Source organism: Macrotis lagotis, chromosome X, assembly GCF_037893015.1.
Source record: "Macrotis lagotis isolate mMagLag1 chromosome X, bilby.v1.9.chrom.fasta, whole genome shotgun sequence".
Taxonomy (NCBI): domain Eukaryota; kingdom Metazoa; phylum Chordata; class Mammalia; order Peramelemorphia; family Peramelidae; genus Macrotis; species Macrotis lagotis.
This window is the reverse complement of record NC_133666.1, coordinates 171,151,727-171,164,806: the sequence shown is the minus strand read 5'-3', so window position 1 is coordinate 171,164,806 and position 13,080 is coordinate 171,151,727. Positions and strand designations below refer to the sequence as shown.

At 35.9% G+C, this 13,080-nt stretch overlaps 1 protein-coding gene across 5 annotated transcripts in view; it reads left to right on the top strand.

Annotated features, from left to right (window-relative positions):
* DCAF12 (DDB1 and CUL4 associated factor 12) overlaps positions 1-13,080 on the top strand; it is a 150,358-nt gene that overhangs the window by 18,823 nt on the left and 118,455 nt on the right. The gene's annotated exons all lie outside the window — the stretch shown is intronic.

Here is a 13,080-nt window from a genome sequence, read left to right as displayed (position 1 = left end):
CATTTCACTTATATAAAGACGTTTTTGGACTATTTCATTAACTTTTACTTCATCTCTTCCTAGAATTCTAGTTGGTTTTGTATCCAAGCTCTGTTTTGCTCTGAAGCAATGCTTATAGATGTCTCGAAGTTTTTCTCTTATGCATTTGTGTCTTAAGTGTCCCTGCCTCTGCCACCATAATACCTCATTCTTCCAACTTCTTTACGGACTTCAGATTTGCGGCTGAGCTCCACAACACTCTAAGATCTCTTTATGAGATCTGAACTGATCCTGTTGCTATTTTCCTGGGGAATTTAGTCTAGTGTTTCAGGGATAGGATATTTACAAACTTTCAGTGCTACCAGTAAAAGTCTAATTGTTGCTCCCCTTATCTGAGCTCTTAAGCTCATAACCAGGATTTCAGTTTGTAAAAGCAGACTAATGCTACCCTAAGCCCCTATCAACCAGCTTGGAGGTTTTGCTGGTTCAGAACAGTAGGTTCCATGGCATTCCTGCCATAGTTATTCTTCTACAAACTGGTCTGGATGTTAGAAGTAAGATTCTACTTTATGTCTGAGGTCTGATGGCCTCTGAATTCCTCCTTTCTCAATATATTGTCCAGAGCCTCCTTATATAGCTTTTGCTGTGCTTAGGTCTCCTTCTCAGTCTGCCTTGGACTTTCAACTGGGTACTGCAGGGTAGGCAACAAAACTGTCAGTTGGCACCTATCTCCATTGCAGTTCACCTGTATGAATCTGGCATCTTTTGTGCTAATGTACAGTCTTTCTGTGCACTGGAGTGCTCTATATTCTGCTTTAGCCCAACTCTGCTTATCCCTAATATTTACAGAGCTCTCAACCTCTCCCTGTACCAACATGGACCTCACAAAGGTTTCCCTTCACTTTTTCTGGATTTCTCCAAGAGGATTCATCTGGCACATTTTATAGATATGTTTGGAGGACTTGTGCATGAGAGCTTAGCTGCATTGTTTCCATTTATTCCATCATCTTGACTTCCATAGTGCCTTTGGAGTACCAAAATGTTTGGAGAAAGTAAGAAAGGTCTCCAGCATGCTAGTTAGACCACCTGTGTCAAACTTTAGGAAAATATAAACAAGAGTTCCAAGACATTAGAAAAGAAGTTTAGGTAGGCATCACTGGGCTATGATCTATCTATTGGAGGGAACTCTCAAATCTGAGTTTATATATACATTTGAATATTTGAGAATATCTCTTTTCCCTTGTTTGGTCAAAGACTTTTCCATATACCTAATTGTAAATACTGTCACCTTATTCATGCATGTTTAAATGATTAAGCATTTAATAATAGTAATAATAATGATAGCCAACATTTATGTAGCACTTTAAAGTTTACTCAGCTCATACGTAATAATCTCATTTTTCCCCTTCTTGACAAGCATAGGAAATAGATTTATTTTCCCCATTTTAGAGAGGCAGACATAGATTAAATGACTTGCCTGGAAAATATGTCTGAGACAAGATTCAGACAAAAGTCTGACTTCAAGTCCATCATTCTCTCTACAATGCCATCTATTTTTTTCTTTTCTTATCTTTTTTTTTTTTGGAAGGGGGGTAGAATTTTTGTCAGGCAACAGGGTTAAGTGACTTGCCCAAGGTCACCCAATTAAGGAAGTATCAAGTGTCTGAGGCCGGATTTAAACTCAGGTCCTCCTGACTTCAGGGGTGATGCTCTATCCACTGCACCACCTAGCTGCCCCCTCACAATGCCATCTAGCTAACTTGAAAGTATTTTTTTTAGAGTTTATTGTGGTATATGGTATAAACCTAATTTTTGCCAGTTTATCAATAGTTTTGTTGAATAAATCATTCTTTACTCTGGTAGTTGGAAGCTTTGAGTTCATTAAAAACTCTGCTACTATGTTAAATTATGAACCTAATCTGTTCCATTTATTAACTTTTCTGTTTTTAACCAATACTAAATCATTACTTTGATAACTGCACTGTAGTAAGTATTATTCAAGATCTGGCAGTCTAAGTTTCTTTCCTTCTCACTCTTTTCCCCATTATTTTCTTTCAGATTCTTGAATTTTTCTTCCTCCAGATTATGTATTTTTTTTCCCTAGTTCTATAAAATAAGTAACTCTTTGGTGTTTTGGAAATCTATAAATTCCTTCTGTTGCCATCTTAATAAACTGACATGTTGCAACTATTATTAGTTGATATATTTCTTGTTAGACAATACCTGTTATATATAGTACACACTTAGTATTTATTGACTGACTGACCTCTCTAAATATTCACCTCTATATTCCCATTAAGAATGTTTTGTAATTGTATTCATGTAATTTTTATGGATGTTTTAGTATGTGAACTCCCAGATATTTATCTAATTCTGTATATTTTTTTTTCTATCTTTCCTGATGGATTTTATTGCTAGTATATGGAAAGCTGATGATTTGAGGTGTTTGTTTTATGTCCTGCTACTTTACTGAAGCGATTACATTAATTTTACTTGATTTTTTTTTGAGATTCTCTAAATTTCATCATCAGTAATAAAAGGCAATAATTTTCTTTTCTTCATTGCCTAGGATTATTTTCTTAATTTCTTTTTGACATATTTTAATAACTATCATTTTATAATTGTACAGAACACTAATGACAGTGGACATTCTTGCATTACACCTGTTCCTTTAAAAAAAGACTTCTAGTGTTTTTCCATTACAAATATGCTAATGCTAATATATAGATAGATATACTAATACTTAGTTTTAGATAGCAATTATTTCCTATACAAAGGTATAATTCATTTATTTAGCTTTAAAATATTTTCTAACATAAAAAGGCATTATATTTAGTCAAAAGGTCTTTTTCCTTCTAATACTCAGTGGTCTTTATTGTCTTTGTTATTAATATGACCTATTTTGTTTATATTTTTCTTAATAGTGACACAATTCTGCATCCCTGGCATAAATCATCCTACTCTTAAGTATAAACTTTTTGTTTGCTAATATTTTATTTGATTTTTTTTAGATTAGTACTGATTAGAGAAAATGGATCTTTAGTTTTTTTGTTTTCTCTCTCACCAGTTTATGTCTCATAACCTTATTTGTTCATAAAAAGAATTTAGTAGAATTCCTTTTTTCCTATTACTTTAAGCATTTATATACTAGTGAAATTAATTGTGCTTTGAATGTGTAATAGAATTCACTTATAAATATGTTTAACCTAGGGGAATTGCTTTATGATTTCTTTAATATCTTTTTCTGAAGTTAGGTTTTAAAAAGTCTTTATTTTCTTCTTTTTCTCTGAGGATTTTATTTTATAAATATTAATCAATTATTCATTGGACTTATTGGCAAATAATTAGGCAAAATTATTTCTAATTTGCCTTTTTTTAAAATTTTTTATAACTTTTGTTTTAATATCATCAGAATTTATCCCAACATCCTTGCTCTCTCTCCCAGGCAGAGGAGTATTTCATATTCCAAATGTTATTTTTTAAAAAGACAAACAAAGGGGCGGCTAGGTGGTGCAGTGGATAAAACACCAGCCCTGGCATCAGGAGTACCTCGGTTCAAATCCAGTCTCAGACACTTAATAATTGCCTAGCTGTGTGGCCTTGGGCAAGCCACTTAACCCCATTTGCCTTGCAAAAAAAAAAAAAAACCTAAAAGACAAACAAAAAAGAAAATAAAGTGGAAAAAATCAGCACAACTGAGCAAGATATTGGAAAAAGTTCAAATAAAACATATAATATACAACAAAATATGGGAACCTCCATCTCCTCAAAAGGGGTGGGAGTATCCTCTCATATTTCTTTATTTGAGCCATTCTTGTTCTTTACAATTTTAGTATATCCACTTTTGATTTTTTTGGTGTATATTTCTTTCCATACACATTGTCATAATTATTGTATATATCATTTTCTTGGCTCTTCTTCACTTTGTATTATTTCATAAAGATCTTCTTATGCTTCTTAGTAGTCATCATTTCTTTTTTTCCCAGTGATTTATTTATTTTCACATTACCACAATTGTCTTGTTGTAAAAGTAACCATAATCCCCCTTGACCCCAAAATAATAGTGAAACCTCAAGAAAAATAAAGTGAGAGGAAAAAAAATGTAATTTGTGTTCAATCCCATCAGCAGTCTCTCTGGGATGGGATGCATGCTTTATCATAAGTCCATCAGAGAAGTTGCTTCAATATTTTTTCCCACAGTTGCTATTGCTAGATATATATCTCCCTCTATTCTATTCCTCCCCATCCCCATTTTTTTCTCTTCTCTCTCTCCTTTCACCCTGTCCCTCCTCAAAAGTGTATTGTATCTGACTATCCTCTCCCACAATGTTCCTCTCTTCTATCACTTACATCCCCCTTCCCCTCCCCATCCCCTTTCTCCCATCCCTTTCTTCTCCTTTTTCTTCTAGGGCAAGATAGATTTCTAAACCCAATAGAATATCTATGTTATTTCCTCTCTGAGCCACTTCCAATGAGAATGAAGGCTCACTCATTCCCCCTGCACCTTCCCCCTTCTACTCCATTGCAAAAGATTTTTCTTCACTCTTTTATATGAAATATCTTAGGGGCGGCTAGGTGGCGCAGTGGATAAACCACCAGCCTTGGAGTCAGGAGTACCTGGGTTCAAATCTGGTCTCAGACACTTAATAATTACCTAGCTGTGTGGCCTTGGGCAAGCCACTTAACCCCATTTGCCTTGCAAAAAAAGAAAAGAAAAGAAATATCTTAGCTCCTTCTACTTCTCCTTTCCCTTTCTTCCAGTACATACCTTTTTCACCTATTGAATCCCTCTTTGTAATATACCTTTATATTCAGGTCCCTCCTGTGCCTTGTCTATATAAATGCTCCTTCTCATTGCTCTAATAAATGAGAAGATTCATATGAATTTTCAAGATCTTCTTCCTATGCAGGAATACATGCATTTCAGCATCATTAAATTCCTCATAATTTGCCCTTACCATCCACACACTCTATGCTTCACTTCAGTCCTATACTTGAAGGTCAACCTTTCTGTTCAGTTCTGGTCATTTTAACCATTTTAACAGGAAAGTTTGAAAGTTCCCCTATTTCATTGAATGTCCATCTTTTCCCCTTGAAAAGGATGTTCAGTTTTTCTGGATAGTTGATTCTCAGTTGTAATTCAAGCTCTTTTGCCTTCAGGAATATATTCTTTTTTTTCTATTAACATTTTATTTGTTTTCCAATTATAACAATAGTAGTTTCTACCTATCATTTTTTTGTAAGGTTTTGAATTTTACAATTTTCCCCCACCCTCCCTTCCCTCCCCCCCACCATAGAAGGCAGTCTGATAGTCTTTACATTATTTCCATGCTATATACATTGATCAAAATTGAATGTGTTTTAAGAGTAAACATAACCCCCCCCAAGAAGATGAGAAACCTCAAGAATAGTGAGAGAGAGAAAAAAATGCACTGCAGTCTATGTTCAGATTCCAATGGCTCTGTCTCAGAGGTAAGTTGCTTTCTTTGTCATAAGTCCACCAGAGAAGTTGCTTCAATATTTTCCCCACAGTTGCTATTACTAGCTGTACCTCCACTCTATTTCTCCCCACACTCATTTATTCTATTCTCTCTCTCCTTTCATCCTGGTCCTATCTAAAAGTGTATTGTACCTCAGTACCCTCTCCCTTGATCTTCCCTCTCTTCTATCACCTATTCCCCTCCTTCTCTACCCCCATTCCCCCTTATCCCATCCCTTTCTTCTCATTTTTCTCTAGGATAAGATAGATTTCCTCACCCTATTAAGTGTGTATGTTGTTTGCTCTCTGAGCCATTTTTGATGAGAATGAAGGCTCACTCATTCCCCTCTTGCCTTCCCCCTTTCCACTCCACAGAAAAAAGATTTTCTTGACTCTTATGTGAAATTTCTTAGCTTCTTCATCTCATTTCCCTTCCTCCACATACTTTCCTTTATCACCCATTGACTCCATCTTTTATATTATACCATTATATTCCGCTCCCTCCTATGTCCTGTCTATATATGCTCCTTCTAACAGCTCTTATAAATGAGAAAATTCATATGAGTTAACAGTATCTTCTTCCCATGCAGGAATACAAACAGTTCAATATCATTAAATTCCTCATAGTTAGTCCTTCTCTTCTACCCCCCACTCTATTGTTCACCAGAGTCCTGTACTTGGAGATCAAACTTTCTGTTCGGCTCTGGTTGTTTCAGTGGGAAAGTTTGAAAGTCCCCTGTTTCATTGAAAGTCCATCTTTTCCCCTGAAAGAGAGTTTTCAGGTTTGCTGGGTAGTTGATTCTTGGTTGTAAACCAAGATCTTTTGCCTTCCAGAATATCATATTCCAGTCCCTATGAGCCCTTAATGTAGATGCTGCCAGATCCTGTGTAATCCTGATTATGGAGCCACAGTAGTTGAATTGTTCCATTCTGCATTTGAAGGAGTTATTTCCTTCAGAGAGCTTTTTTATCTCCTTTTCCAGCTGGTCAATTCTGCTTTTTAAGGCATTCTCCTCATTTCTCTTTTGTTTTGCTTTTTTCATTTGGCCTAAACTGGTTTTTAACATATTTTTTTCTTCAGTATTTTTTTGTATTTCTTTCACCAAGGTGTTGATTTGGTTTTCAAAGTCTTTTTTGAACTCATCCATAGTCTGAGACCATTTTTCTATTTCTCTTGGAGGTTTTTGCATACAGAAGCTTTGAATTTATTGTCATCTGAGTATGTTTTGATCTTCCATGGGACTAAAGTAATTCTTTATAGTCAGATTCTTCTTTTTCTGTTGTTTACTCATTTCCTCAGCCCAAGACTAATTTATAGCACTTCCAAGGCTTTGGGTTTTTTGTTTTTTTTTTTTGAGGGGACACCCCACTGGGACCTTTGTTCCTCCAAGATCTTATGGTCGCTTGCCTGTGCTTTGATATGTAGATGACCACCTCACTTCCCTGGAGATGAAAGTAGGAGTCCTGCTTGATTATCTTAGTATGGAAGCCCAAACTGCAACCTGGATCTGAGTGTAGGCAAACAGCAGAGTCCTACCTCGAGGAAGAGCAGAGAGATTCTGCAGTCTTCCATGTCCCCTTTACTATCTGTGGGCTTTGCTCTGGGGGTGCAGGCTGCTTTCTCCAGATTCTTGCTGCACCTGCAGCCAGTGCTCCCTTACTCCACACTCATTCTGGTGTAGCAGAATTCTCTCCCCGCCCCTTCAAGCTGTTCCAGGGCTGTGCTGCAACGAGGGCTTTTTCCAACTCCCATTCCTGGTGAAACACACCTTTTCCATGGAACTTCTAATTTATCTTGGACTGAGAAAATGTATCACTCAGTCTTGCTGTGGGTTCTGCCCTTCTAAATTTTGGCTAGAATCATAATTTGTTGGCTTTTGGAGTTTTGGGGGGAAGGGTTCCCCAGGAAATGCTGCCTTCACACTGCCATCTTGGCTCCGCCTACATTCCAAAGACAATTCTCCAGGAATATAATATTCTAAGCCCTATGAGCCCTTAATGTAGAAACTGCCAAATCCTATATAATCCTGACTGTGGTGCTACAGGAATTAAATTTTCTGGCTGCTTGTAATATTATCTCTTTAACTAAGGGTTTTGGAATTTGGCTATAATATTCCTAGGAGTTTTTATTTTGTGATCTCTTTCAGGAGTAATCAGTGAATTCCCTCAATTTCTATTTTTGTCCTCTGGTTCTAGGATATCAGGTCAATTTTGCTGGATTACTGAAAAATGAGGTCAAGGCTCTTTTCCTGGTATGGGTACCCAATTTTTTTTTATTATTGATCATATATTTCTTTTTTTTTAAGAAAGATTTTATTTATTTTGATTTTTTTCAATTTTTCCCCTAATCTTGCTTCCCTCCTCCCACCCCCCACAGAAGGCAGTCTGTTAGTCTTTACATTGTTTCCATGCTATACATTGATCTAAATTCAATGTGATGAGAGCGAAATCATATCATTAGGGAAGAAAAATGAAATATAAGAGATAACAAAATTACATAATAAGATAACAGGTTTTTTTCCTAAATTAAAGGTAATAGTTGTTGGTGGAGCTGTGAACTCATCCATCCTTTCTGGAGAGCAATTTGGAACTATGCCCAAAAGGGCAACAAAAATGTGCATACCTTTGGTCCAGCAATTATTATTATCCAGCAATCCAGGACTATTATTACGTTTAGGAAAAAACCCTGATATCTTATATTCTGATGTTGCTGTCTCTTATATCTTATGTTTCTTCCTTAAGGATATGATTTCTCTCTCATCACATTCAATTTGGATCATTGTATACCATGGAAACAATGTAAAGACTGGCAAATTGCCTTCTATGGGGGGTGGGGTGAGAGAAGTAAGATTGGGGAGGAATTGTAAAACTCAAAATAAATAAAATCTTTAAAAAACAAACAAAACCCCAAAAACAATAAATTAAAGGTAATAGTCTTTGGTCTTTGTTCAAACTCCACAATTCCTTCTCTGGATACAAATGATATTCTCCATTGTAGATACCCCCAAATTATCCCTCATTGTTACACTAATGAAATGAGCAAGTCTATCCAGGTTGATCATCACCCCCATGTTCCTGTTAGGGTGTACAATGTTTTTCTGGTTCTGCTCATCTCACTCAGCATCAGTTCATTCAAATCCTTCCAGGCTTCCCTGAATTCCCATCCCTCCTGGTTTCTAATAGAACAGTAATGTTCCATGACATACATGTACCACAATTTGCTAAGCCATTCCCCAATTGAAAGACATTCACTTAATTTCCAATTGTTTACCAATACAAACAGAGCTGCTATGAATATTTTTGTACAAGTGATGTTCTCACCCTTTTTCATAATCTCTTCAGGGTATAGACTCAATAGTGAAATTTTGGATCAAAGTGTATGCACATTTTTGTTGCCCTGTGGGCATAATTCTAAATTGCTCTCCAGAAAGATTGGATGAGTTCACAGCTCCACCAACAATGTCTTAGTGTCCCAGATTTCCCACATCCGTTCCAACATTGATCATTGTCCTTTCTGGTAATATTGGCCAGTCTGAGAGGTGTGCGGTTGTACCCAATTTTTAAATCATCTCTCCTGGATCTCTTTTTCAGGTAAACTGTTTTTCTAATGAGATAGTTCATTTTTTCTTCAGGTTTTTCATTCTCTTGGTTTTGTTTTATTGTCTCTTGTTTTTTTTTAATTTATTAAGGCAGTGGGGTTAAGTGACTTGCCCAAGGTCATACAGCTAGGTAATTATTAAGTGTCTGAGATCAGATTTGAATTCAGGTCCTCCTCCAGGGCCTGTGCTCTATCCACTGCACCAACTAGCTGCTTCTCCCTTTTTTTGATGTTTTATTGTTTCTTGATTTCTCACAAAGTTATTGTTTTCCTTTAATTCCATTTTACATTTGAAGGAATTATCTTCTTCAGAGAGCTTTCTTTTCTCCTTTTTTATCTTCCCAATTCTGCTTTTTAAGGTATTATTGTCTTCATTTTCTTCTTGTTCTCTTTTTGGACTGCTTTTTTCCATTTGACCTAAAACTGGTTTTTAACATGTTATTTTCTTCAGTATTTTTTTATGTCTCCTTCTCCAAGCTATTGACTTGGTTTTCATGATTTTCCTGCATAACTCTCATTTCTCTTCCCAATTTTTCTCTACTTTCATTACTTGCTTTTCAACATCTTTTTTGAGTTCTTTCATAGCTTGAGACCAGTTCCTATTTTTGTGGAGGCTTTTGATACAGGAGCTTTGACTTTGTCATCTTCTGAGTGTATATTTTGATCCTCCATGGAACTAAAGTAATTTTCTATGATCAGATTCTTTTTTTTCCTGTTGTTTACTCATTTCCACAAGCCTATGACCTGATTTTAACTTACTTCCATACAGAGCCTTATGAGAGTCTCTGACTGCTCTCTTGGACTGCATGATCACAAGCACTCTCTGTCCTAAGCTGAGGGGAAGGTCCCTGCTCCTCTACAGTAGTATGGGGGCCCAGACTGTAACCTGGATCTGAGTATGGGGAAAGCAGCAGAGTCGTGCCCCTGGGATAGCAGAGAGACCTCTGCAGTATTTTCTTACTGACTTACCTTCCATTGGCTGAGTGCTCTGGAAGCAGCTGTTGGATGGCTCCACAGGTTCCTGGGGAGGGGCTGCCCCAAGGCCTGAGCTGGCCTGGGTTCCGTGCTCACTCTAATGGGGCAAAGTTTTCACACTGACCTTCCAGGTTGTCCTTGGGTTGGGAGGTCTGGAAACTGCTTCCTCTTGCCATGGACCCAGATACCCCACAGACTGGAAGGCTGGAGCTACGGCATGGCATGGCTGTGGGCTCTAGCTGCACTGTAGGTCTTTCCAGCCTGGTTCTAGTGAAATAGACCTTTCCCTCAAATCTCTCAAGTTGTCTTGGGCTGGAAAATTGTTTCACTCAGGCTTTTCTGTGTGTTCTGCCACTCTAGAATTTGTTTAGAGTCATTATTTTATGACATTTAGAGTTTTCTAGGGAAGAGTTTTTGGGAATTCTTGTGTCCTCGCTGCTCTCTTGGCTCTGCCTGTGTCATCTTCATTCTAGGCAAGAAAATATATCTGTTCCTCAAGCCATGGGCATCTACATTGTTTCCAATTCTCTGCTGTCACAAGAAGTCCTCCTATTATTATTTAAGTGTAATATAGATATTTTTATCTTATCAATAACTTCCTTGAGATATAAGTCTAGCAATGAAGTCTCTGAGTCAAAGAGTATGGACATTTAGGTAATTTATTTACATAATTCCAAATTGCTTTACAAAAGGGTGTTTCTATTTCACAACTCCACTAACATTGTGTTTAGTATGTTTTGGACAACCTCTGCAACTATAGCCATCTTTTGTCATCTTAGCTCATTGTTTGAGTTTGAGGTGAAACCCAGGAATATTTTGCTTTACATTTCTCTTATTAGTATTAGTGATTTGGAACATTCTTTTATGTGGTTGTTAATACTTGGCAATTCTACTTTGAAGACTTTTTGCTCAGATGCTTTAAACTATTTGTCTATTGAGAAATGTCTGTTTAGTGATATGAGTTTTTATATGGGTGTGAATTGTTTATATATCTTTTATATGAAATCCTTATTCAGTAAATTTGACAAAGATTTTTTCATTAAAACTATTTCCTTTTTCTTAATGTATTAATGTTTTCTGTGCAAAAGCTTTTTAGTTGAAAATAATCAAAGTTATCTGTCTTATCCTTTGTAATTCTCTGTCCCATGTTTGGCTAAGAACATATCTATCACAAGATGCGCATGAAATATATGGTGTTTTTCTTGATTTTTTTTTTTAGTGCAAGTTTTAATATCAATCATAGTTGTAGGGGCAGCTAGGTGGCGCCGTGGATAGAGTGGATAGAGCCCTGAAGTCAGGAGTACCAGAGTTCAAATCTGACCTCAGATACTAAATAATTAACTAGCTATGTGGCTTTGGGAAAGCCACTTAACCCCATTGCTTTGCAAAAACCTAAAAAAAAAAAATCATAGGTATACATAGAAGGGTTTTAGGTGGGACAGATCAGTGGCACAGTGGATAGAGCACCAGGTCTGAAGTCAAGAGGACCTGAGTTCAAATCTGTCCTCAGACACATAATTACTTATCTGTGTGACATTGGGCAAGTCACTTAATCCCATTGCCTTGCCAAAAAAACAAACAAAAATGTTGTGGAATTTGGTAAAAGGTATTGGTTTTATCCCTAATTTCTACCAGATTACTTTTCAGTTTTCATAGAAATTTTTATACAAAGAGAGAATTTATTTATTTATTTATTTTTTGCTTCATTGATCCCTGGGCTGTTCAGTGCCATTGCTTCTGATTTTCTTTTCTTCATTGAGCTACCTGTCTTTCTTTACCCAACACTGGATGGTTTTGATGACCTACTTTGTTATAAAGTTTGAGGTCTGGAAGTGCCATTCTTTTTTCAGCCTTATCTCTTCTCATACTTTGCCTTTATATTCTAGATCTTTTATTTTTTTAACTGAATTTTTCTTATTATTTTATCCAGTTCTATAAAGTGACCCTTTGCAAGTTTGTTATAGCATCAAAAACATAAATAAATTTTGGTAGCATTGTAATTTTGCCCCACCATTAAATACTTCTCTATTTAAATTGGTCTTTATTTCTTTAAGGAGCACTTTGCAGCTGACTCTATTGAAATCTATTGCATTTTTTTGGTAGATTGATTTTCAGGTACTTTATGAGTTTTTAGTTATTTGGAATGGAATTTAGTTATTTGGAATGGAATTTCCCTTTTTATTAGTCTTTTAGTTATTTTTTTATTATTTAGAAATCAATTGATTTTTGACAATTTACTTTGTAGTCTGCAACTTTGCTAAAGCTGTTAATTTTTTCAATTGTTATTTCTACTAATTCCCTACAGTTTTCTAAGTATACCACTGTATTTTCTATAATGAAGGGTTAATTTATCTCTTCTCTACCTGTCTTTGTGGATTTAATTTCTTCCTCTTGTTTTATTGTTTCTCTTAGCATTTCTAGAACTTTATCAAATAATACTGGTGTTATGGAAAATACCCACTGATAGATATTGCTGCCCATCAAAATTATCATCAGACAGATATCTTAGAAACATAACCTAAGTTTTCATTAAACATAAGCATAGACCCAGATTGTTAATGAACCCTTAGATCCATTTAGAGGGGTACATAACTTATATAGTTTTCAAATACCGACTAATGAGCCTGAGATGGCTGTGGATACTTCAATAAAAAAAGAAGGTTGGTTCTCTCTGGTGTACCTTATTGTAGCTAAGAAATAGTGACTGAGAGTCTTCAGGTAATTTTGGCAAAAGATAAGAAAGTACCTCAGCCAACTATAAGATCTTTTCAACAAAAGTAGGAGCTCTAAATAGTAAGGGGTAACAAAAAGGAATCAAAAACTTCTTTGACACTGGGGAAAAAGTGAGCATCCTTGCTTTAGGATCATTATTTATTGTCAAAGTTTATGGTTGTTTATAACTCTTATTTTTAGTTTTAGATTGATACTTTTTTATATTTTATAAAAGATCTCTGCCTATATTTGATTGGATTTTAGCACGAATGAGTATTATACTTCATCAAAGTCATTTTAGTCATTTACTAAGATAATCACAAGGTCTGTATTTTTG